At 38.3% G+C, this 26520-nt stretch overlaps 1 long non-coding RNA gene across 2 annotated transcripts in view; it reads left to right on the top strand.

The window, feature by feature from the left end:
- The first annotated feature begins 3957 nt into the window (after positions 1-3957).
- The window catches only part of LOC127532066 (uncharacterized), a 44720-nt gene continuing 22157 nt past the window's right edge, over positions 3958-26520 (top strand). For both annotated transcript variants that reach the window (XR_007939315.1, XR_007939314.1), the window contains exon 1: positions 3958-4086. This is a non-coding gene — a long non-coding RNA (uncharacterized LOC127532066). The remainder of the gene's footprint in view (positions 4087-26520) is intronic.

Genomic DNA, 26520 nt, shown 5'->3' with positions numbered 1-26520 from the left:
CGCTATAGCATGTGCAGTGCCGAGATGCATACAGTGTTGTTCCTTGGGTCAATGGTGATGTGTGTGGTAATTTTTGTGAGCATTGGAGTATTCCTAACCTGTCAGAAAGGGCTTTGTTTTTCATGGCGATATTTGGTTGCTACGGCAAACAGCGTTGCATGAAATGTCACACCCTTCACAGTGTGTGATTGTCAAGAGGTGAAGACTCGACTGACCAATTTCCAGCATGATATCACCAAGTTTGGGGCCATTGTACCTGAAAATATAAGGCCTTAAACTTACTATTACCAACAGGTGGCGCTATGACTTTTTCAAAATTTATGAGTGTGGATGTGTTCAGACTGGACCTGGTATCCAGCATGTGAAGTCTGAGGCAGATAGGATGTTGTTCAGCTGAGATATGAATCGTTAAATTTTCATGGCGAAACATCGAAATTGGTTTGGCCGCCACAGACACGCCCTTTGATGACAAGTCACCATTTTCACTGGGATGCATCATCAATGTGTTCAGCCTGTTGTCACCGCATTTGAAGTGAATATGATCAACCGGGTAACAATAGGGCATGAAAGTGTAAAAGATGTCTATTTCCTGAAACCACAAGGTGGCGCTATGACTGTCAATGAATATCCCTATGTGGATGACATCAGGACAGGACTGTCATCATACATGTAAAGTTTCAGGCAGATTGGAGCATGTTGAGAAGAATTAGACACCAATTCCTGTTTCATGGCGAAGGATCAGTTGTTTGAGGCTCCGCCATGGCCACACCTTTTGGCTTCTGGTTGAGTTTTTGATAACTTTTCATCAGAAAGGTCTGGTGCATGTACTGGCCAAATTTCAGTTCTCTCAGACTTATCCACTAGGAGCTATAAATTTTGACAGATGTACAGCAAATTCAAGATGGCCGACTTCCTGTTGGGTTTAGGGTGTGGCTGTGATTGACTTTTTGGTGTGTCCTGATGTGGTGCATATGCCCACCAAATATTGTAGCTGTAAATAAAACATTGTGGAAGTTGGCCTAATGACCACTTTTTCAATTTTGCAGGTGGCGCTATAGAGCCATTTTTCCACACATATGCGCAACTCCCATAAAATATCAAATTTTTCGCCAGTCCTGATGTGCACACCAAATTTCACGCGTTTTGGTTCATGATAAGGCCGCCAAAAAGGCAATTCATTTCCCGAGGAGCGATTAAGTTTGAAAAATTTACAGCAAATTGAAGATGGCCGACTTCCTGTTGGGTTTAGGGCGTGGCTGTAATTGACTTTTTGGTGTGTCTGGATGTTCTGCATATGCCCACCAAATATTGTAGCTGTACATGAAACATTGTGGCAGTTGGCCTAATGACTACTTTTTCAAGTTTGCAGGTGGCGCTATAGAGCCATTTTGCCACGCACATGCGCAACTCCCATAAAATATCAAATTTTTCGCCAGTCCTGATGTGCATGCCAAATTTTACGCGTTTTGGAGTATGATAAGGCCGCCAAAAAGCCAATTTACTTTACGGGAGAAAAAAAAATAATAATAATAATAATTAAAGCTGCAAGCAGCGATGGACGGGTCCTCGCATCCACGCTGGTCGGCGAATCCATGCACGTTCACCAGGTGGCACTGTGACTGAGAGTGTGTGTCGGCCTCTGAATCACATCTGGACCAGAGTTTAATCACACGTAAAATTTCAGCCAGATTGGAGCATGTTCAGACTAGTTATACAGCATTTCCTGCCCATCCACCACCAGGTGGCGCTGTAACTCAGAGTGTATTTCAAACAGTGGATGTGATGAGGGCTGGACTCTGATCACTCATGAAAAGTTTCAGGCTGATTTGATCATGTAGAGGCCAGTTATACAGCATTTATTGTCCCTCCAACAGGTGGCGCTGCAACTGAGAGTGTCTGTTGGCCTGTAGATGTGATCAGGATTGGATTGTGATCACACATGGAAAGTTTGAGGCAGATTGGAGCATGCAGAGGAGAGTTATACAGCAGTTGTTGTTTCATGGCGAAGCATCAAAACTCTAATGGTCGCCATGGCCACGCCATTTGGCTTCTGGTTAAACTTTTGATAACTTTTCCAAACCAAGTCCTGCTGTGTGGACTGACAAAATTTCAGGTCTCCTGGAATTATCCCCTAGGAGGTATTAACTCTCATAAATGAGAAAAATCATCAAAAATCTCACAATTAATCCAAGATGGCCGACTTCCTGTTGGGTTTAGGACATGGCTCCAAGAGGCTTTTTTGTGCGTCCTGATGTGCTCTATAAGCCTCCCAAATTTCATGGATGTAGGTGAAACGTGCTGGGGGGGCTGTTTGTTAAAAATACTGTAGGGGGCGCTATAGCATGTGCAGTGCCGAGATGCATACAGTGTTGTTCCTTGGGTCAATGATGATGTGTGTGGTAATTTTTGTGAGCATTGGAGTATTCCTAACCTGTCAGAAAGGGCTTTGTTTTTCATGGCGATATTTGGTTGCTACGGCAACAGCGTTGCATGAAATGTCACACCCTTCACAGTGTGTGATTGTCAAGAGGTGAAGACTCGACTGACCAATTTCCAGCATGATATCACCAAGTTTGGGGCCATTGTACCTGAAAATATAAGGCCTTAAACTTACTATTACCAACAGGTGGCGCTATGACTTTTTCAAAATTTATGAATGTGGATGTGTTCAGACTGGACCTGGTATCCAGCATGTGAAGTCTGAGGCAGATAGGATGTTGTTCAGCTGAGATATGAATCGTTAAATTTTCATGGCGAAACATCGAAATTGGTTTGGCCGCCACAGACACGCCCTTTGATGACAAGTCACCATTTTCACTGGGATGCATCATCAATGTGTTTAGGCTGTTGTCACTGCATTTGAAGTGAATATGATCAACCGGGTAACAATAGGGCATGAAAGTGTAAAAGATGTCTATTTCCTGAAACCACAAGGTGGCGCTATGACTGTCAATGAATATCCCTATGTGGATGACATCAGGACAGGACTGTCATCATACATGTAAAGTTTCAGGCAGATTGGAGCATGTTGAGAAGAATTAGACACCAATTCCTGTTTCATGGCGAAGGATCAGTTTTTTGAGGCTCCGCCATGGCCACACCTTTTGGCTTCTGGTTGAGTTTTTGATAACTTTTCATCAGAAAGGTCTGGTGAATGTACTGGCCAAATTTCAGTTCTCTCAGACTTATCCACTAGGAACTATAAATTTTGAAAAATTTACAGCAAATTGAAGATGGCCGACTTCCTGTTGGGTTTAGGGCGTGGCTGTAATTGACTTTTTGGTGTGTCCAGATGTTCTGCATATGCCCACCAAATATTGTAGCTGTACATGAAACATTGTGGCAGTTGGCCTAATGACTACTTTTTCAAGTTTGCAGGTGGCGCTATAGAGCCATTTTGCCACGCACATGCGCAACTCCCATAAAATATCAAATTTTTCGCCAGTCCTGATGTGCATGCCAAATTTCACGTGTTTTGGAGTATGATAAGGCCGCCAAAAAGCCAATTTACTTTACGGGAGAAAAAAAAAAATAATAATAATAATAATAAACCCTAGGGTTTCAATAGGGTCCTTGGCACCGCTGGTGCCTTGGACAGTCGGTGCCCTGGCACCGCCTGTCCTTCGCACCCTCGGTGCTCGGACCCTAATAAACCCTAGGGTTTCAATAGGGTCCTTGGCACCGCTGGTGCCTTGGACAGTCGGTGCCCTGGCACCGCCTGTCCTTCGCACCCTCGGTGCTCGGACCCTAATTAAAGCTGCAAGCAGCGATGGACGGGTCCTCGCATCCACGCTGGTCGGTGAATCCACGCACGTCCACCAGGTGGCGCTGTGACAGAGTGTATGTCGGCCTCTGAATCGCATCTGGACCAGAGTCCAATCATACATGTAAAATTTCAGCCAGACTGTAGCATGTTCAGAGCAGTTATAGAGCATTTCCTGTCTATCCACCAGGTGGCGCTGTAACTCAGAGTGTATTTCACACAGTGGATGTGATGAGGGTTGGACTCTGATCACTCATGAAAAGTTTCAGGCTGATTTGATGATGTAGAGGCCAGTTATACAGCATTTACTGTCCCTCCAACAGGTGGCGCCGCACTGAGAGTGTCTGTTGGCCTGTAGATGTGATCAGGATTGGATTGTGATCACACATGGAAAGTTTGAGGCAGATTGGAGCATGCAGAGGAGAGTTATACAGCAGTTGATGTTTCATGGCGAAGCATCAAAACGCTGATGGTCGCCATGGCCACGCCATTTGGCTTCTGGTTAAACTTTTGATAACTTTTCATCACCAAGTCCTGCTGTGTGGACTGACAAAATTTCAGGTCTCCTGGAATTATCCCCTAGGAGGTATTAACTCTCAAAAATGAGAAAAATCATCAAAAATCTCACAATTAATCCAAGATGGCCGACTTCCTGTTGGGTTTAGGACATGGCTCCAAGAGGCTTTTTTGTGCGTCCTGATGTGCTCTATAAGCCTCCCAAACTTCATGGATGTAGGTGAAATGTGCTGGGGGGGCTGTTTGTTAAAAATACTGTAGGGGGCGCTATAGCATGTGCAGTGCCGAGATGCATACGGTGTCGTTCCTTGGGTCGATGGTGATGTGTGTGGTAATTTTAGTGAGCATTGGAGTATTTCTAACCTGTCAAAGAGCACTTTGTTTTGCATGGCGATATTTGGTTGCTACGGCAACAGCGTTGCATGAAATGTCACACCCTTGACAATGTGGGATTGTCAAGAGGTGAAGACTCGACTGACCAATTTCCAGCATGATATCACCACGTTTGGGGCCATTGTACCTGAAAATATAAGGCCTTAAACTTACTATTACCAACAGGTGGCGCTATGACTTTTTCAGAATTTATGAGTGTGGATGTGTTCAGACTGGACCTGGTGTCCATCATGTGAAGTTTGGGGCAGATAGGATGTTGTTCAGCTGAGATATGAATCGTTAAATTTTCATGGCGAAACATCGAAATTGGTTTGGCCGCCACAGACACGCCCTTTGATGACAAGTCACCATTTTCACTGGGATGCATCATCAATGTGTTTAGGCTGTTGTCACTGCATTTGAAGTGAATATGATCAACCGGGTAACAATAGGGCATGAAAGTGTAAAAGATGTCTATTTCCTGAAACCACAAGGTGGCGCTATGACTGTCAATGAATATCCCTATGTGGATGACATTGAGGACTGCTGCTGTAGGATGAAGTTGTGTTGACAGCGGTGGTGTTTAATGTTTTATGTTTGTTTTTATGTTGGTTGTTTGATTACAATGACGTTTGTGTTCAACAATTCAGTTGCTGTGAATGAAAATTCTGTGATTCTGTTTTCTGTTGTCTGGTATAAGTGGAGAGTGTGTGAAGATATCACTGGCTTGCGATAAGTGTAGCAAGGTTTAGGGTTAGTTGTTTGTGGTGTTCGTGATGCTTTTGTAGCAATGTGTAAATGCAGATAGTTGAATGCTAGTTGGTGGGAGCAGCTGCAGACGACTTTGTAATGGTTAGTGAAGTTTCACACCTTCCATGGCCTGGGGTGGAAGAGAGATGCATTGATAAGAAGGAGAGGTGAATGTTTTTGAAGTTGAAAGAGAAGACTTGTTTTAAATTTAAATGTTTAATTGTATTATTTTGGTTTAAAAAATTATGTAGGTGTGTTGTGGTTTTATATGTTTTGTTGTTTTTTACTTGTAGTTAATTGTTTTGTCTTGTATTCTTTTGGAAATAATTAGGTACATTTGGGTTTTTGTGTGAAACAATTACATGTTTTCATATGTATAATGAGTGTAACATGCACAGAATATGAAGGGCTTTGTTGATCTACTGTATTACTCATGCTCATAATGTTTGTAGAAGTTGTTTTGCAATGTAGTTGATGTAAATGGTTTGAAAGGGTTCAAAGTTTGCAGTTGAAGTTGTTGTTGTTATTTCATAATGTTTTTTTGAGGTAGCTAAGAAAATGTAAGTCAAAACACACAGCCAACAGTTTTAAAGTACGATGAATCATGAAATGGTAAAGGTATTTTTGTAATCTTTTTTTTAAATGCAGTCTATGAAGAATGCAGTTGGTCCATGGATGTGGAAGTGTACATAAGGAATTTGTGGCTCCAGAATCTATGGCTTCAATTCAGCTTGGAATTTTACTATGAATCCAAGTTGTCTGTGACAGCAGTTTGACTGCTGCTGTAGGATGAAGTTGTGTTGGCAGCGTTGGTGTTTAATGTTTGATTTTTTTTGTTTTTGTTGGTTATTTGATGACAATGAAGTTTGTGTTCAACAATTCAGTTGCTGTCAGTGAAATTTGTTTGATTTTGTCTTCTGTTGTATGGTATAAGTGGAGAGTGTGAAGATATTTTTGTAGTGGCTTGCGATAAGTGTAGCAAGGTTTAGGGTTATTTGTTTGTGGTGTTGTGATGCTTTGGCAGCAAGGTGTGAATGCAGATAGTTTCACAGTACTTGCTGTGAGCAGCTAGAGATGGTTTAGTAAGGGTTAGTGATTGTGAACTTTCTCACCTTCAACGGCTTGGGGTGGAAGCCAGATGCTTAGATAAGTATGAGAGGGGAATTTTTTTGATGTTGACTTAGAAGACATGTTTGAAGTTGAAATGTGTAGTTCTATTAGTTTGGCAAAACAATGAGGTAGGCATGTTGGGGTTGTATTTATTTTTGTGTTGTGTTGTACTTGTAGGTAATTGTTTTTTGATGTATTCTTTAGGAAATATTCAACTCGATTTTGGTTTTGTTTGAGACAATGATATTTTTTTCATATATATACATGGTGTAAGATGTACAGAAGATGAAGACCATTTCTGCAGTATTGTATTAGTCATGATTATGATGTTTATAGAAGTATGTTTGCAATGTAGGAAATGTAAATGTTTTCAAGGGGTTTAAAGTGTGTTTTTGAAATAGTTTGCATATTTCCAGTTTGTTCTGTGGAGATAATGGTGTCTTTGGAGGGTAACACATCATTTTATTTCAAGTTGATGAAAGAGTTCAAGTCATTGTGGTGGAACAGACATGCTTTTTGATGAAAAGCATAATTTTTGTTTGTTACGTATTATCATTGTGTCTAGGCTTATATCCAGAGATTTCTTATGATTGCCAGCAACAAGGTAACAGTGGAATACCAGAATGTAGAAAATGACATGCAATGGTGGTAGCATGTGGTGCTGTGATTGTATATGTATTTCATAGTATAGATGTGATCAGGACAGGACTTTTGACATTGATGTAACATTTAAGGCAGATAGGAATATGTTCAGTCCATTTCTAAATCACTTGATGTTTCATGGTCAGGGATTTAAGTTGCAGCGGTTTTCACAGTCTTTTGTTTTTGTTTTAATGAGAGGTTTTGACAAGTTGTGCATATGAAAGCCTGCTGTAAGTACTCACTGAATGTAATGGGAAGTGGAATTATGTTTGCTGTTGTTTTGATAGTGTTGTTTAGAAGTGTTGCTTGGTTTTTGTTGTGTCTGTGTAATTATAGCAAAATGACAGCTGGGCTAACCAATGAAGTTGTTTGTAGTCAAATATGTTTGACTGTATTTTCTTTATTATGGTATGAAATGAGTGCATGTTTTGTATGGTATTTCTGTAGTGGACTCATGTTAGTGTGACACAGTTTACGGTTAGTTTCATTTGGTACTGTATGTTTTGTGAGGAAGGTGTGAAATCCAGAAACTGTCAGACATATTGCTGGCAGCAGCAGCAGACGGCTTTGTAAATGGAGTTACTGGTGTTTTCCTGAATGTGGGAGCTATTGTTTTATTTTCTGTGTAATTTTCCAGAGGTACACAGAGTTTGAATGTGTAATGTATGATTTGAATTGTATATGAATTGTGCACATGTGTTGATAGGTGTAGTAAAAGTATAGCTAGGTGCAGGCAAAACTGCAGATTTTTTTTGAGTAATGTTTAGTGTGGCCGTTCTTTTTCCATTTGATGGTAAAATGGATGATTGTGTAGGAGAGGACAAGGTTTTAGAAGTTGTTTCAGAAGACATGTATCAAGTGTAAATGTGTAGTTGTATTATTTTGGTGAGAGAGTCCCCTAGGTGTATTGTGCTTTTACATTGTCTTTTGTGTTGTACTTGTAGGTAATAGTTTTGTTCTGTACTGTTTAGGAAATAAGCAGGTAGAGTTTGGTTTTGTGTGATGCAGATTGGAGCATGCAGAGGATAGTTATCCAACAGATGATTCTTCATGTTCAAGCATCCAAAGTGTGATGGTTGGCATAGCCACACCATTTTGCTTGTGGGTATCATTTTCACCACTTTTCATCAGCATGTCCTGTTATGTGCAGTGAGAAAATGTGAGGTGTGCCTGAGTGACCCTGTAGGAGGAGTTCACTGTCAAAGTTGTTTGTGGTGTTCGTGATGCTTTTGTAGCAAGGTGTAAATGCAGATAGTTGAATGCTTGTTGGTGGGAGCAGCTGCAGACGGCTTTGTAATGGTTAGTGAAGTTTCACACCTTCCATGGCCTGGGGTGGAAGAGAGATGCATTGATAAGAAGGAGAGGTGAATGTTTTTGAAGTTGAAAGAGAAGACTTGTTTTAAATTTAAATGTTTAATTGTATTATTTTGGTTAAAAAAAAGATGTAGGTGTGTTGTGTTTTTATATGTTTTATTGTTTTGTACTTTTATGTAATTGTTTTGTCCTGTATTCTTTTGGAAATGAGTAGGTACATTTGGGTTTTTGTGTGAGACAATTACATGTTTTCATATGTATAATGAGTGTAACATGCATAGAATATGAAGGGCTTTGTTGATCTGCTGTATTAGTAATGCTCATAATGTTTGCAGAAGTTGTTTTGCAATGTAGTTGATGTAAATGTTTTGAAAGGGTTCAAAGTTTGCAGTTGAAATTGTTGTTGTTATGTCATAATGTTTTGTTGAGGTAGCTAAGAAAATGTAAGTCAAAACACACAGCCAACAGTTTTAAAGTACGATAAATCATGAAATGGTGAAGGTATTTTTGTAATGTTTTTTTTTAAATGCAGTCTAAGAAGAATGCAGTTGGGCCATGGATGTGGAAGTGTACATAAGGAATTTGTGGCTCCAGAACCTATGGCTTCAATTCAGCTTGGAATTGTACTATGAATCCAAGTTGTCTGTGACAGCAGTTTGAAAATGTTTCATTTGCAGGGCGGAAAACTAAGCCAAAGCACAGTTTAAGAGGGGCACACATCAAAAAGTTGAAGATGTCAGAATTTTATTGTGGTTTTTTAGAAAATGTTGCATTTTGAGAAATAATTTCTTGGAGAAGTGGTTCAGTTTAGGAGAACCTGAGAATAGTTTTTTCAGTTACAGAAATTATTGTATTGTAGGTTTGGTGTAGTCCTTCATAATGTTGTGATAATTGTTCTGTAACTATGTCATGTGTAGGCATTTCAGTGCAAATGTTGCTGTTGCATTGTTTTTTGTTTTGTAAGTGCATAATTGTATGGCATAAATAATTGTCATATTTGTGGAAGTTTTTTCAAGGATTGTGGAGACATGTGTATGGTATTTGACAGTGAAATGTAGTCTTTATATGAAGTGTATATTTTGTGTTGCTGTTGTAGTTGTACTGTATTGATAATGTATGTAAATATGTGTTTTTTAGAATGACATCTAGTCATGTCAAATAAATTTTCACAGGTAAATCACATCAACTACAGTTTTGGGTGAAATGGGAATGTAAAATTAAAGTTTCAATGATGGATCATATGTCCAAGTGTTTTTTTTTTAACATTTCTGTAGTAACATTTGTAATGGTGACATTTAGCACATATTGTAGTAATACTGTTTATAGTGTTGTAATTTTTATAGTGTTATGATAATCTAATGATAGTATGGGGTTTATGGTATGTGAATAAGTGCAAAGTTAGGGTTTTCTGTCTGTGTTATATGTGGTTGTGTTATGTCCTGAGTCAAATAATGAAGAAGAAAGGCAGGTGAATTCAAAAAGTTCCATTTATTTAGTTATGACATGTTTTTACATCCATGAATGATGGCATTTACAGTGATGGTTCTTTGTCATAGTTATGTACATTTTTATCCTGCTGTCCAGTATTGCTATTTAGGCTACTGGTGGGTGTTGGGTTCATGTCCGCATTGGTGTTTTTTTCCTCCATTGTAGGGGTCGGATCTGCATCGGTTGTTGATGGCTCTACATTTTCTGGTAAAAGTAGGTCCTCCATGTTCTCGTCGATATCTGTGTAGACAAAAAAGTCCGAAAGTTTTATTGATGTTTGACATAGTTATATTTGTTGCCAAACATGGTGCAATGTATTCATACTGATATTGTTTTTAATATAGGTAGATGTAAATATTGCGGAACATTAGTGTTTGCTCGTCAATGGCATGTTCAATTTAGATATTTCAAGTTTTCAGTCGTAATTATTTTCATTGTGTTTGCTATTGTGATGATGTTAGGGGTTGTCTTCATAGTAGAAATGTGTTGTATGTTTAATATTTACATTTGAAACATTTGTGCTTACTGTTGTCTGTGCCAATTGGCTAAAAGTTGCTGTTGTGTTTTCTTAAAGTCTTTGAATTGATTGTTATTGATTGTCAAACTTTTTTCAATGGTAATAGTTTTTCAGGTTGTGTGTTAGCTGTTGTCTTCTGTGGTGTTTGTAGTGAAGTCAGTATTAACAGCACAGAAGTTATTTTCATGCTAGTGTTTTTGTAATCTATTTTATTAGTACTAACCCACGTCGCTGAAGTCCTCTGTCAAGAATAGTTCCATCTCCATTAGTTGTAGCTTCTGTTGAAGCTCTTGTTTTTTGTCATGCAAATATTTTTCTTTTTGTAGGATTGCTGTAGTTTTTCTGTGGCTTTTATTTAAAGCCGCAATAGCCATAGATGCCACTTCCATGGCTGCATTTGCCAGCGTGTTGTTGTCGACATCATTGTCAGCAGCGGCGTACTGTTGGAATATAACATATAGAGAAACATATTATTATGTTGTAATGTGGTTTTTTGTGCGTGTAGTTTATTTGCAGGAGTTAAAGTATATTAATTTGTATTTGTCTGACTTATATTGGTGTTGGTAAGTGTATTTGAGTTGAATATGCAGGTTAAATACAAAGTAGTGTTGGAGTGGGTTTTTTTTAGTATGTTGTACTGATAAGGTGTGATGTTATGTGTGCATCATTAATGAAGTGTGGTCATGGATTGTGTTCATGTGGTTACTGTTAAGTTTAACCTGGTTAAAAGTGTTAAGTGTGTCTTCACAGAAAAAAGTGGAAGATGATGAAAGCTGTTGTTAACTTACCGCAAGCAGCATTATTTTGTTTCGGAGCGGAATATGCTCCGGGTTGTCCACCTGTGGAATGTTTTTTGGCGAGGACGAAGTTTTTGGATTTTCTTCTGTCGTATTCATTGTCGAACGTTCTCTAGTTGTCTTTCTGCAGCTACTGAGACGTTGTGTGCTGTTTCGCTGTGAAGTCAATCTTCTATTCATGTTAGAGGGGGTGGGGAAATGTATTCGACCAATCAGGTTCGTAGGGTTTCGGAGGGAGTATGATGTAGGGGGGTTATTTCAGGTAGTGTGCAGTGCAGGGGTCTGTTTCACGAAGCATGTTCACTGAAAACTCTGAGTTTCTTAACCCTGAAATGAGGGAAACTGAGAGTTTTCCGTTTCACGAAGCGAGGTAATTTAACCCTGAGACAGAGGGGTAAGTCGAGCCTGTTTCACAAAGAGGGGTAACTTCAACTCTCGGTCAGTTACCGCAGTAACAGACTCTATGACTCTAACCTGGTCACCAGCAGGTTTATCTGAGAAAACCTCCAGTTTCTCTCTGTCTCCGCCCTCTTTCAGCCACACGCTGTTTCATTTCCTCATTCATTCAGTCAGTAAGCGAGCGAGTTTTGGCGTAGAACAGCTTTTATTAACGATCCAGTGGATAAAGGAGCAGCATTACTGCACAGATAATTAAATATTCGTCGGTAGATTGTTATCAGACCGAGCATAAATGTTCTCGCATTTCCGGACAATTATCGGGTTGAGCGGGTTTTGTAATCGTTTCAAGTCCATAATGTACATAAACATCTGTTAAATCAATCTGTTAAATTAATTTAACATCATATTCTGTTAATGACATTGTGCTGCAGTCTCATACAGGGATTAGTCATTTTAATTTCTTTTAGGATTTCCCAGTGTGATTGGCTGCATAGATGCACACACATCCCCATCACAGCTCCGTCACATGAATAGGAAGTCCATTGACAGCATAAATCTCCTGTTTGTAATGCTTTGGTTTCTAAAATGCCCTTTATTGATGCATAGTATGTGAGAAAGGATTGCACTTTACAAGCAATTTATGCATGTAAATAATTGTGAGTATATCAAGTAAAAAGTATAAAATGATTAAAAATAGTTTGTATAAAAATGTTAAGAGTAATTTTTGAAACTGTGACGTAAAAAGCAATCTTTAAAATGCAGATAAATTCATGTGTAGTACAGGATGTGGTGTAATACTGATCATACTGTTTCAGTTTATGTGGTGTTGAGTTTGACAAACATAAATTTAGTGGCATATCATTAGTCAGTATGGATAAAATTGTACAAAGGAATAATTGTTACTATTTGCTCAATAAAGTAATTGTAACATTGTTGTTTTGTGTTCTGTTTAAAGGTTTTGTCACCTTAATCTATCAACTAAACGTATGGATTTATGGAAGTTTGAAGTCACCTCTGTATCTCCTGAATTTGCCACCACTGCAAAATAAAAGAGGGAAAAGAAAGAAAGTAAGTGTGTGATTAATGTGTGGAGTATTGCTCAAATTTTAGTTAGATAAAACATAGTTATTCAAGTGCGAAAACTGCACAAACTCTGAGAAAGATCATTAATCCAAATTCACTGTAATTGAAAATGTGAGACGAATTCACACATATTGGCTCCTCTCTTGTGGTCATTGTTGTACGTGTCTTCATGAAACAGTAGAAGTCTGATAATGATCCTTTGAATCATTTGAATCGTGTGTTGGAAGAGGGAGACATGTAAAACATGCAGGATAGTTGCCCTGCAGGAAGTGAGTTTCACACCCCTGCTGTAGACCATCACAAGGTACAGGAGACCCACCCACACTGCAGGGAGACATGACCTAGTTGAGGAGCTGAATGGGTTTTATTTCAGGTGTGAAATTCCATCTTTCTCAATTCTCACCCACCCCAACAACACCTCCTCACGACTGTTTACACTTCCTGCCACTCCTTCCCTTCATCCTGCTTACCCCTGATTTGCATTCAGGATCTGTGAGGAGGATGTGTCACCTTTTTCAGAAACAAAAGATCAGGAATGCACTAGGAGCAGACAGTGTGTCTCCTTGGTGCCGGAAAGTCTGCGCTGACCAGCTGACATCCTTCTTCACGCAGATGTTCAAGAGATCTGTGTGAGGAGTGCTGTGTGAAGTGTCTTTGTGCTTCAATCGCTCCACCATCAGTCCCCAAGAAATCTTCACAGGGCTAAATGACTACAGGCCTGTCGTCTCGACGTTTATGTCATTAAATCTTTTGAGATACACATCGCCATCATCCAGCCTGTCCTCTGCACTTCCATCACTGTGTGGTTTGGATCAGCCACCAAGCAGGATTGGCACAGACTGCAAAGGACAGTCAGGACTACAGAAAAAATGATCCCTGGCAGCCTGTCGTCCATTCATGACTTGTACATGTCCAAACTCAAGAAAAGGCCAGGCAACATCACTGCAGATTTACCTGTTTCACTTCCTCCCTTCCGGCAGGCGCTACTGAGCGCTGTACTGCAAAACCACCAGTAACATGAATAGTTTCTTTCCACAGGCTGTTGCTGTGGTGAACATGTGAAGGCAGTGACACTGTGAATCCTGAACATAAACATGCACAACTTCAACAGTCCTATAAACAATAAAATTACAATGAAACACATTATCTATACATTGTTTAAATAAAAATTATCTAAATTTTCCACTGAGCACTTGAAAGTAAGTTATTTTATGTTATGTGATGTGAATTTCTCTTATTACATAATATTAGTTATGTTAGTATTTTTTATATTTCTTTTAGCGACATAATTTGTGTATTATTTTATGTTGTATTTGTCAAGTACAAGAGGCTACTGTAAAATATTGGAGTCAAATTCCTTGTATGTGCTCACATACTTGGCAAATAAAAGTGATTCTGATTCTGTTACATTTATGGATTTATGGAATTGGAAAGTTACCTCTGTATCTCCTGAATTTGCCAACACTGGCAAATCAAAGAAGGAAAAGAAAGAAACTGTGAGATTCATGAGTGGAGTATTGCTCAAATCCTGGGTAGATATAACACCATTTTCATAGTGGGAAAAGTGGACAAAGTCTAAGACAGATTATACATCAAAATGACCGGTCATTCCAAATGGGACAACAATTGACACATATTGTTTCAAGTAATATGTAATATGTTATGACAAATGACAATTGTGTTTTGTTACAGTTGTGTTTGTGATTATATACAAAGATGTAACGGCAAGAGAAATGTATTGATTATTTTTATTGCTGCACAGCACACATTTGGCAAGTGATGGTATAGTTAGAAATTATACATACAGGTAATAAACATCTATTACAGTCAAAACACACAAGTATGTACAATGTATACACATATATGTATTTGGTAGGCAGAGGTTTGTAGTGGCTGCAATTGTGGGCTCCTTTGCTTGCTCGTTGTCCATCTGTGTGAAAATTAAAAAGGTATTAGTTTTCTGTTGTCAGTATAACTTAGTGAAAGAAATGTTTGTTGGGACAAATGCAGGTGATGTTATATTGTTAGCTAATGTGAAATCTTTGTATGAAGACTGTAAAATGTTGTGTTGGTTGAATTGGTTTAGGAGTGTTCCAACATTGGTCATTTGGTTAATAGCATTTATGTGTTAATATATGGCATACTTAGACAAATAGAAATATATTTCAAATACACGGCAGAGAGAAAAACATATGCAACTGTAATGTATACATGAAGAGTTACTTTGCAAAAACTGAGAAGTGCGGTTAGATGTGTTCAGAATATCTGATGTTATTATTTCCTTTCCGAAATATTAATGAAACAGAAGTTGAGTGATTTAGAATCAGTTGAAAGAAACGTGACAAAATACAGAAAACATGAAATTATTAGTGTTATTATTTCATGTAAACAAAACACTTTTTGTAAAATGTAGTGACTGTTACTTTCCAAATGAAGTGTTCATATATATAATATACATATATATGTATATGAATGTATGTTTGTATATATGTACATGTTTATGGTGATTCCAATGGTGCGCTGGTCTCTTCGTTGGATATGTCTGCGCCTGTGTGAACATAACAAAGTTAGAGTATTGTTTAGTTAGTTTCATTTAGTTAAAGTAAGCATTTTTAGAAAACAGTTCAGGTGCTGTGTATTGTTTGGCAAATGGGACATCTTTGTATGAAATCCGTTCAGTTTTTTGTGCCATAAGTGTTGTCACAGTGTTACAACATGAAAATTAAAAGGAATCATTTACAAATATTGTTTGTTTTATAAGAATTATGTATGAAAGAAAGTATAAGATTTTGCAATGTAATGCATTGTGTTTAGAAAGGAAAGAATTTTGATGGGTTTGGAATGTTTTTGGACATGTATAGTAATATTGTTGTTACGTAACAAATCAATTCAAGTCCAAAAGTATAAGTGTTTGTGTCATAATTTTTAAAATGAAGGGTAGTTGCAAGACATTTTTCCACAAATGTTGTAGACATGTTTTAATGGTTAATAATTACTCACCGTTAATTGTGCACTTCTTCAGTGTGTTCATTTTCAGGATGGTAGCTGTGTGTTCAATGGCGGTGTTGATTTTTTTTATATCTTCTTGTTGTTGTGTTAGTTTTGATTCTGATGTCCGTTGTATTTTGTTGTCATTGTTTAAAGACTGTATAATCTCAGTTGCAATTGTGACTGTAGTTGCTGCTATTTCAGTTGTCGGCGCAGTCCTGTCCATGCAGGCATACTGAAAAAAGAAAGGAAATGGTTAGCAATAGTTATTATTAAATACAAATATTTTGATGTGTCTATGTAAAAACAATAGTAGTTGTATGTTAGTGTGCAAGAAATTTTAATTTTTACAGTTGAGAGATGTATTGATATGTACAGGAAATCAATTGTAGTCATGTGGTAGGAGTTCAACCCGGTCTCACAAGGATTCGTGAAACTATCACGTAAATTAATCTATGGTTATCGTACACGCTCCTAGTAGACCACCTCCTGACCTTGCATATTTTTTTTCAGAGAGTTTACTCAAAAGGGGCTCGATCATGGCCCTGTTTCTTACTCTACGGTTAACCCTTTAATGTCCAAATGCTTCAAAACGGGCTAAAAAGGTCAAAATCTCGCACAATCCTAAACCAATTTGGACCAAACTGCACAGGTTCTATATACAGAGACTAATGTGAACGCTCATGCACGTTTCAGACCTCCAGGAGCCCTGAAGAAGGAATGAGGGCAAAAAAAAAACACGTTTTTTCATAAATGTCCCTCTTTTGCTCTCATTTCTCTTCTGTAACACTCAGAGAGCTGAAACCTGGGATCTGGTACCTCTGAAACATCTAAAATCTAAATCCACTAGAACTGTTTTGCTAGCCCCTCCCAAACCGGAAGTAGCTCCAGGAACGACCTAGAGACTTGTGCTTCAAATCAATTGTTTACCAAGGTCACCTGAATAACCCCTAAAAGTTTCAGCTCATTTGATGCAAAAATTACCGATTTGTGGGGCTTCATAGTCCAAAAATGTCAAACTTTGACCCTGCGCCAGGGGTCACAGGAAGGTCACAGAGACACCAAACCAGCACAGTTCAGCTCCAAATATAGCCTAGTATAACATACTAAAAGATCAGCCCCAGGGTCCCAGCAGAAAAATCTGACCAAGTGTTCATGTTTGAAAATCAGGTCTTGTCAGACTTTTAAACCCTGAGAGCCTTCTTGCCAGTGGAATTAGACCCTCACCCTAATTTTTTACCCAAACGGGACGAAATCTTAACCACAAGTACTAGGGCCCTCGGTGAGTCGGTATGTACAATTTCAGCCTCCTAGGTCAACAGGGGGCCAGATGGTACCTAATATTTGACTGAGTAGGTGTGCTCTCCATTCTCCAAACTTCAACATGGTACCATCTGGCCCCCTGTTGACCTAGGAGGCTGAAATTGTACATACCGACTCACCGAGGGCCCTAGTACTTGTGGTTAAGATTTCGTCCCGTTTGGGTAAAAAATTAGGGTGAGGGTCTAATTCCACTGGCAAGAAGGCTCTCAGGGTTTAAAAGTCTGACAAGACCTGATTTTCAAACATGAACACTTGGTCAGATTTTTCTACTGGGACCCTGGGGCTGATCTTTTAGTATGTTATACTAGGCTATATTTGGAGCTGAACTGTGCTGGTTTGGTGTCTCTGTGACCTTCCTGTGACCCCTGGCGCAGGGTCAAAGTTTGACATTTTTGGACTATGAAGCCCCACAAATCGATCATTTTTGCATCAAATGAGCTGAAACTTTTAGGGGTGATTCAGGTGACCTTGGTAAACAATTGATTTGAAGCACAAGTCTCTAGGTCGTTCCTGGAGCTACTTCCGGTTTGGGAGGGGCTAGCAAAACAGTTCTAGTGGATTTAGATTTTAGATGTTTCAGAGGTACCAGATCCCAGGTTTCAGCTCTCTGAGTGTTACAGAAGAGAAATGAGAGCAAAAGAGGGACATTTATGAAAAAACGTGTTTTTTTTTTTGCCCTCATTCCTTCTTCAGGGCTCCTGGAGGTCTGAAACGTGCATGAGCGTTCACATTAGTCTCTGTATATAGAACCTGTGCAGTTTGGTCCAAATTGGTTTAGGATTGTGCGAGATTTTGACCTTTTTAGCCCGTTTTGAAGCATTTGGACATTAAAGGGTTAACCGTAGAGTAAGAAACAGGGCCATGATCGAGCCCCTTTTGAGTAAACTCTCTGGAAAAAAAATATGCAAGGTCAGGAGGTGGTCTACTAGGAGCGTGTACGATTTGGTGTCACTAGACCCAAAAATGACCGAGCAGGATTTTTTTTTTACATGTCTGAAGGCCTCAGGCTGCATCACTGCTAGCAGGCCTCACTGCTGAAAAACGCGGGTTCCCGTGGGGCTAGACCCTTGAAAACAGATACAGTGCTTCATGTGACTGCTCTGAATAGTCCCACACAATATCAGACTTGAATTCCACTGGGAATGACTTTTATGATACTTGTTGCACAAAATGTCTCCTTCATTTGAAGTCTTCTTCCGCGAAGCTGTCGGGCTACTGAACAGGTCTGTGTAGACTCTGTTTTCATATCATCACCACCTCTCCCCCGCAAATACACATGCATGCACGCATCCCCACATACACACACAAGCATACACACATTCATACACACACTGCACTACTGGACTAGGCTCTTTATTCATTTACCTACTAAATATTGCACAAACTGTTGGTTCACTGCACATATATCTATGTTGCAGATTTGTATATATTAGTGTGTCTCTTTATACTTATATTGTCTTTATGAGAGTGTTTTTATATTTTTTTGATGGCTGAAACTGGGACCAGGGTCAAATTTCATATTGTTTCATGTGCAAATGTGGAATGATACGACAATAAAGTGAACCCTTGAACCTTTGAACCTTGATTTAGTGACCCTTGACCCCTTCAAAAGTGTTTTCACTGCAGACTTGCTCCCAGAGCATTCAGCATCATAGACATAATAAAGAGTAGACGCCGCATCGAGCGCTACTGCCTATTGGGGCTGACGAGCGGTGGGGCCGCCATCTTGGTCCGGTCATCCGCTCCACTCAGCGCCGTTTGACAGCGCATTTAATCCATCTTAACTCTGAATATTAAACTGATTTTCACGCGTTTTTTAATTTTTTTGCTGCAAACGTCATACATGTAGCTATGATACAGGACAAATGGTTCGGCGTATTTTAATGTTCATAGTGGGATTAACAGTAATAGAATATTCTGATATTAAGCTCGACTGTAGACAGGTATTTTGCAAACACTGTAAACACACACACACACTAATATATGTTAGAGAAGCGGATAATGGCAGCAAAGTCAATTATTTTAATAATTTGAAGAGACAATATATGATTACGCTATATACACATATATAAACAAAATACTGACTAATGAACACATATTTTTATATAAAACAATAGACAGAAGTTATATATCAGAGAAAATTATTATATAAATCACATATAGACTATCAATATAATTCATACATATATATTAAAAAAGATATGTCAGAAAATGATATTTTATATATATATATATATATATATATATATATATATATATATATATATATAGTTTTATATAGAAATATGTGTTCATTAGTCAGTATTTTGTTTATATATGTATATATAGCGTAATCATATATTGTCTCTTCAAATTATTAAAATAATTGACTTTACTGCCATTATCTGCTTCTCTAACATATATTAGTGTGTGTGTGTGTGTTCACAGTGTTTGCAAAATACCTGTCTACAGTCGAGCTTAATTTCAGAATATTCTATTACCTATCATTATTATTATTATCTATTATTTCCGCTATGAATATTACTATGTTCAGCACCCCATTGATTTACACCTGCATTTTGTGCTTCATGGCGCTAGGTGTGCTGTTTGCATGTTGGACATTGTTTTACACAGACACCACCGAAGAAGAAAGGTGCCGAAGTGCTGCACGTTTTGTTTTGTTTTGTTTTTTTTAATTGAAACAGGAGTCTGTCCGCATGAATGTCCAATGGGTTAGGAGTTGTCCATGAGTTTGATATCTTCAATCATGTTAAAAAGTTTTACAGCAGTCCGTTTAGAAATCTGCATTTGTGTATGAAAAACTTCCAAAATATTATAATAAAGCAAACCGGAATCGAACCCGCGTCCGAGACCAGCTCTTGTACATGAGTCACCTGCTAACGTGCTGAGCTATACGGGCATCGGATACCCACTCATCAAAATTATTTAATAAATACCAGCGCACCGGCCCGTCGGTCAAACCGCCGAATAATGTTTACACAAATTTTGGCCCGAAGCCACATCTAATTGCCGGCCCCTGCGAATGCAAAATATAGCGTTGGATTCGCAATGCTTTTACATTAAAAATATAATATACCGATTCAAAATGCCCTACGTAACTCGCTTAAATCAGACCGAGGAGAAACATGACACACGAGGAATATTTGATTAATTAAACGTTCTATTCAGGTGTGATTAAGACTCAGATATGAAAACAAAATCCAACCCGTTTGCAAACAAACAAACACTAACGTTTTTTAATCTCAAATACCCAAATCCTGCAGCAAAAATAAAGGCATCACATTATATGTATGGGACGATGTAATGCAAAATATAGCGTTGGATTCGCAACGCTTTTACATTGAAAATATTCGTTTGAAATACGTTCTGAGTGGTATGAAAAGTCCTCCGCTTTGATTCGCAACGCGTTTACATTAAAAATATTCGTTTGAAATACGTTCTGAGTGGCATGAAAAGTCCTCCGCTTGAAATACATTGGTTTGAATTTCGTTGTGAGCAACACGAAAAACATGAGAAAATCGTGTTGGTGCGCACGTAACCATAGATTAATTTACGTGATAGTTTCACGAATCCTTGTGAGACCGGGTTGAGGAGTTTTATGTTGTATTGTAGGGGTCTGCGACTTTTAACATTCAAAGATAGATTTTGATCCCTTTCCCACAAAAAAGAAAAACCCGGGAGCGGCATATTCCTTTTTGGCTTTTAAAATAAAAACAACATTGCATATATAGTTTTTTTTAAACCTCTATGCTCTTGTAAATCATTCGTGATTAATTAATTCCAAAGGCTGTAATTACATTGATGGATTTTTTTTAAATTTGCGCAACCAGTAATATTTGTTTTACTTGGTTCATGTCATTTTAGCTCCTGGACGTCATATGTTACTTAATGTTAGTTAGATATCAATATTTATGGAATGTCTATATCACTTGTAAAATCAATGTATGTATTTATGTTAAGAGAAGAATTTTTCTCCGGTCAGTCGCTGGGCTGTTCTCCAACACGACACTGCTGTGACTGTCTGACCTGCAGCCTGAACGCTGTACGTAACGTCGATCCGAGCCTTCGCCAGTAGCGTCGTATGAATGTGACATATCACAGATTAGATACTGAGCAACACATATATTCCTACTTTATTTTAATATTCATGAGTAGCTAATAGAATGTAGGACTCTGGTGTGAAGCCGCAGACGTGCAGCAGTGTTGTATTTTCAACAATATAAAAAAAAAAGACATTTGAAGCATCGTCGGCTGAGATGTAGGCATAATAGTTCTCCCCCGCTCAATTAATGTGGGATCCGCAGATTAACAGGACTCGAAATTAATACCCGCACACTGGCAAGCGTCAGACATTCACGTTTGGAAGTCATATTTTGACAGACGAAAATCAATAGCTTTTATTTGGATCCTGAAAGGTCAGTACAATCTTCAAATTTAGAATGAAAGTGGAAATACTAACAATGTAAAATGAAAGAAAAATTAATTCAATATGCTTCTAATTATTTACTTTCCTAACTTACAGATTGCCGCAACACAGTCTTGACAGAGGTGTATACTGCGTCTGAATCGCCGATATTCGCTACTTGTTGTAGTACATGTTTTACTTTAAGCTGCAGTCAATTCCAGCCATTTTCAGTACAAAAAAATGGCTAATATTGGATTTGTAAATAAAAATATGACAAGAAATACAGGGAATATTGGACGCGCATCGTGAGGTGCATTTCATTGAAAACGACCCATTCGTGGATTTTATACCGACTTCAGGACATGTTTTGGACAAAATATTTTACTGGCTTGTTTCGTCTGGATGTAAAAGGTTGGATTATGGCCGTTTTTTGTGGAATATTTGCATCTGTGTGTAATAATGAAGCCGGAAATGTGAATCGCGCTGTGTACGTTGAAGCCGTGTACAGAGAAAGGATGGATATTCGTTGTTTGTCGGACAAATGTGTTTTTCTCACCCGCTGTGGTAATCACATCTGAAAGTGGTTTATACCGGCGGATTCATGAGAATCTAAGCTTTCCATCGGCGTATAGTGTTTGTATAATCGTGTTTGCAGTTTCAGACATTTAGCAAATTGCTTATGCAGATCTCAAAGTGTACCGCGGGCGGAACACTGAAGCGCAACTGAAGCGCAACGGGTTACCATGCCTTGCAATGATTCTTCAAACACATTCACCTGCTTACATAAATTATGAATCAACTTACCACCAGCAGCATTAGCGAGTCCCTTAATCGGTCCTGTTGTGGAGCTTGAATCTTGGCAAGTTTCCTCGGTGAGGAGTAGAAGGTATTTCTTTGGCGCTTAGACATGTTGCTGTGTCTGCATTTATCACTATTACGCATCACTTTGCCACGGTACAGGATTTCATGCTTGCGTGTAAGTGTCGCGAGACCAATGACGGAACGTGACTGATGTAGTTTGCATATCTGAATCATGTGATTTGTGCTTAGCGCAGCTGCTTTGCTAAGACGCTTACGATTGGTTGATTTGAAAAGTCAGGTGAGGAAACTGTTTAAAACCTGTGCTTACATGTGACCCGGCGCCTTTTGGTTAGTCAGAGAAAGGCTCACATACACGAAAATTCTCAGAGGCCAGAGAGTACTATAGGTGGAAGTGCTGATAATTTGAGTGCTTTTAAGAAGTGTTTGTTAGTGTTTGGTTTTGTTTTGTTGATTTGTGGTTTTGGGAATTTCATCTGAAAATTGTTGAGGTGAGAATATTTGCTCGCTTTTCTCTTGATTTGTTGCTGCAGCAGACTTTTATATTTCTGCTGTTACAAGTATATTGTACTGTTGTGGTTAAACGTTTATAGAACAAGCGTTTGTAGCAGACAATGTATTTGTGTCTTTGTATGCTCAGGTTTTTTCTGAGCTGGCTTGGTTTCTATTTTCAGTTTTTATGTAGAAGTATTAGGCTGGTGATTAAAAAGAGTTGAAGAAAGCACGTCCACGTATAGCTCAGCGTGGAGAGTGCAACACATGTACAATGTTGTCCTACACAGGTCTTGGGTTCGATTCTGGTCGGTTTGCCTTCCGATTTTGTCCAGCTGATGTGCTTGTTTTCTGTCTCGCTCCTCAGAGTGTGTGAAAGACGTTGTGGTTTTTTAAACACCAACATTGCAACGAACCGATAACTTTGTGAAAATAATGTGTCGCTGTTGTGAAATTCCAGTGGAGGGGAATCATTTATATGTTCAAGTGTGCCCACGTTAAAGTGTGTTGTAATGCAAAGACTGTTTTCTGGTCTATATAAATATACTTTGGTGCTGCACAGACTGTGTGTCCCTGTTGCCGGCCAAGTGATTAGGTTTTACGTTTTTGTTGTGTGTGTCTCTGTGCTACTGTGTGTCCTTGTATGTATGTGTTTCTTTCAGTGCGAGCGAATGTCCGCGTTTGTGTGTGCGTTTGTCTTTCTGTATCCGCTTTTCCTTACGTATATGTGTTTCTGTGTGTATGTGTACATGTATGTGTTTGACTGTGTGTTTTTGACTTTGTTTGTCTTTCTGTGTGTGTGAGAGATATGTAGTGTTCCAACCTGTATCTTAAAATACGAAGTCGTGCTTTGTTTGACAATTAATTATACATTTCCCATACACTTTTGTCACACACGCATGGAAACTGCAAATTTAACAAAATAACAGTAACGACAGTAACATGTAAGCAACATGAGAATAGAGACGATCTAACCAGCAGGTCACAGTTTGTCATCATGTAATCATCTCTTCAAGTCCGTTTATTAAGACACATCAGTACATTGTTGTGAATTTAGCAGAGGATGATTATAGTCAGACTAATTTGATCCTAGATTGTACACTATTTTAGTGAGTCCATAAATGCCTCAGTTGTTTAACAGTATTTTAAATGTGATTTTGTTAAAAATATCATATATTTAATAGTTTATATGTGATCAATAAATGTTGTTTGCCTATGTAAAAAAACTGATTCAGAATTGTGATGTGTTAACTGTAGTACATAAATAAGTCAGTAAATACATGCATACATACATACATAAATTCATACATGAATTGTGTAAAGATAAGATTTAGATGGGAAAAATATCTGTTTATAATGTCTTTGCAGAGTATTCTGCATTCAGTTGTTTATGTTTTTCAGAATGTATTGTTGCATACAGGTTGGCCATTACAAGTTATTAGTATGGTTTCACTGTTTAAAAATGATGCCACATATTTTTAGACAAAACCTGTGATCATAAAACAATGTAAAACTTTTAGTTTTGTTAATATACCAAATAAAGCATGACTTATGACAAAATGCTGTTTTATGGGTGTTTGTGGTCACAATTCAGTAACGTTGGGAAATCATTCACAGATTTAGACTTCTAGCATCAATTATGCATTGAATGTAGGTTGTCGAAACAACCATGATTTTTCTTTGCCATTGTTGTGAGGCAGATGTTGTATTACAAGCATAGGTTTGTCAAACGTAGCTGTGTTTCAAGTGGCAGAAATAAAATTGGTGTGTATGAGCATTAGGCTGTGAACAGGGACTACCTGGAAATTGTAAAACTGCTGCAACAGTGAAGACAGACAGAAATATGTAATAACTTTGATTCAATGTTGTGTCGTACAATCACTGCAGCCTTAAACTGGGTCTATTTGACATCAGTGCAATATTCCCTGTAATTTTTCATGAGTGTGAGAAAACACACACAGTCCCTGAGCGGTCCCTTGGACCCCTGTTAGCAACATCACATGTGTACACTATCGTCACGGCAGCATCGCATCCATCCAAGTTACATGGTTTATTAACAGAATTATATTATTGCATTCACATATCTGTTGAAACACTTTGTCAACAGGATCCACTTGAAGGCTGCAGTGATTTTGATGACACTAAAAAGTATAAGACTGTACTTATTGAATGTGTTTGCTGTTACATCGGTTTTGCAATTTGCAAACGGTCCCACCTCATGACATAGACACCAATGTTATTTCTGTAGGTATTTTGAATAAAAACGGGCTTCTAGCATATGGTCTGCCGTAGAACAACGTCAAAGAGGCATTGTTTATGTTTTCACAACCTATATGGAATGACTTACTGATGCTGGAAGTATCAATCTGTGAAGATCTTTCCAACTTAACCAAAGTTGGGGCTACAACCAACCAAGTAGTGGTATATGTAATTGTGAAAAGACCATTTAGCCATACTTAAAACTTTAAGTGATTTGTTAACATGGAACCAAAAAATCTGTATTGTTTTATGATAACAGGTTTTGTCTGATAAGATGTACTTCCTTGCTTGGGTCTGTTGTGTGATTTTTTTCATACCTTTCCTTTGTTGTGCGTGAGTGACTAGTGCTGCCAAGCACGCTGGATAAAAAGTGAGGATGGGGTTTGGGGGAGAGTAGGTGTGAACAATTGGCTCCACTTCCCAGTAAGGAGCCGTCTGGGTATGTGTTGGTTATAGTTATCTATATAGGCTTATTGTTATCTACAGTAAGTGTGTTACGGCTGTATTCAAATAGTTAAAATCTTGTTTTTTATTTTACAGTGTATTGTTTTGGGGTCAAGATTTAGTTTACACCAAAGCACAGTTGTGGGTCAAAATTTATTGTCATGGTTTGGGGTCCGTTGCTGTGAATGGTTACGTTCTTCCTCCTAGTGCGGCTCATTTTTTCTTTTAAATTTTTTATTTTTCAGTGTCCCAGGTTGGGTTTGTATGCACGTATGTCTTTATGTAGTACTTTTAACATAGAGTTCTGAATAATATTAATACCAGATTGACAAAGCCCATCTGGTATTAATATTATCATTACTATTATTACTTCTATTATTATTATTGTTATTATTACTGGTACTACTATTATTATTAGTCTTAGTATAAGTACTGCTATTATTACTACTCCTACTATTATTATTATTATATGAATTATTATTATTACTGTTATTATTGCTATTATTATTAATATGTTTTATCATTATTATTATTATTATAATATTACTGTTATTATTACCAGAACCTCAGAGGCCACATCTGTCTGAGTGCATTGCTCCCCAATACCCACAAACCCTGACATTGCTTGGGTTTTGGGTTTGTATTGTACATGTTTCTTTGTGTCCATGGCATCCAGAATCAAAGTTAGCAATCCATATTTGGTCTGGTCTTTGTCACATCTTCTTCCCAGCATGTCTAGCATTGTGTTATGGAGGCCAGGCTTGGCATCAACTGAAGTCATCCACCTTTGAGGAATACAATGTACTTGTTTGACCACTATAACCCTTAGCAAAAAATCAAAATAAACAGAAAATACCATATCTGAAAGTTCAAAATGTGTCTGAACACAGTACAGGATATGATGTGAGCTTGGAAATTGTTAATTTCCAGGTTTTGTCATAAAATATAGTCCATACGACTAAAGTGGTTCATGTATGTGATAGCCACAGCTGCAGCTACAGAACAACTTCAATTTCATAACTCTCTGCATTTATATGTT

This window comes from Acanthochromis polyacanthus, chromosome 22 (assembly GCF_021347895.1).
Source record: "Acanthochromis polyacanthus isolate Apoly-LR-REF ecotype Palm Island chromosome 22, KAUST_Apoly_ChrSc, whole genome shotgun sequence".
NCBI classification, from domain to species: domain Eukaryota; kingdom Metazoa; phylum Chordata; class Actinopteri; family Pomacentridae; genus Acanthochromis; species Acanthochromis polyacanthus.
The sequence above is the reverse complement of the archived record's forward strand: the minus strand, read 5'-3'. Positions and strand labels throughout refer to the sequence as shown.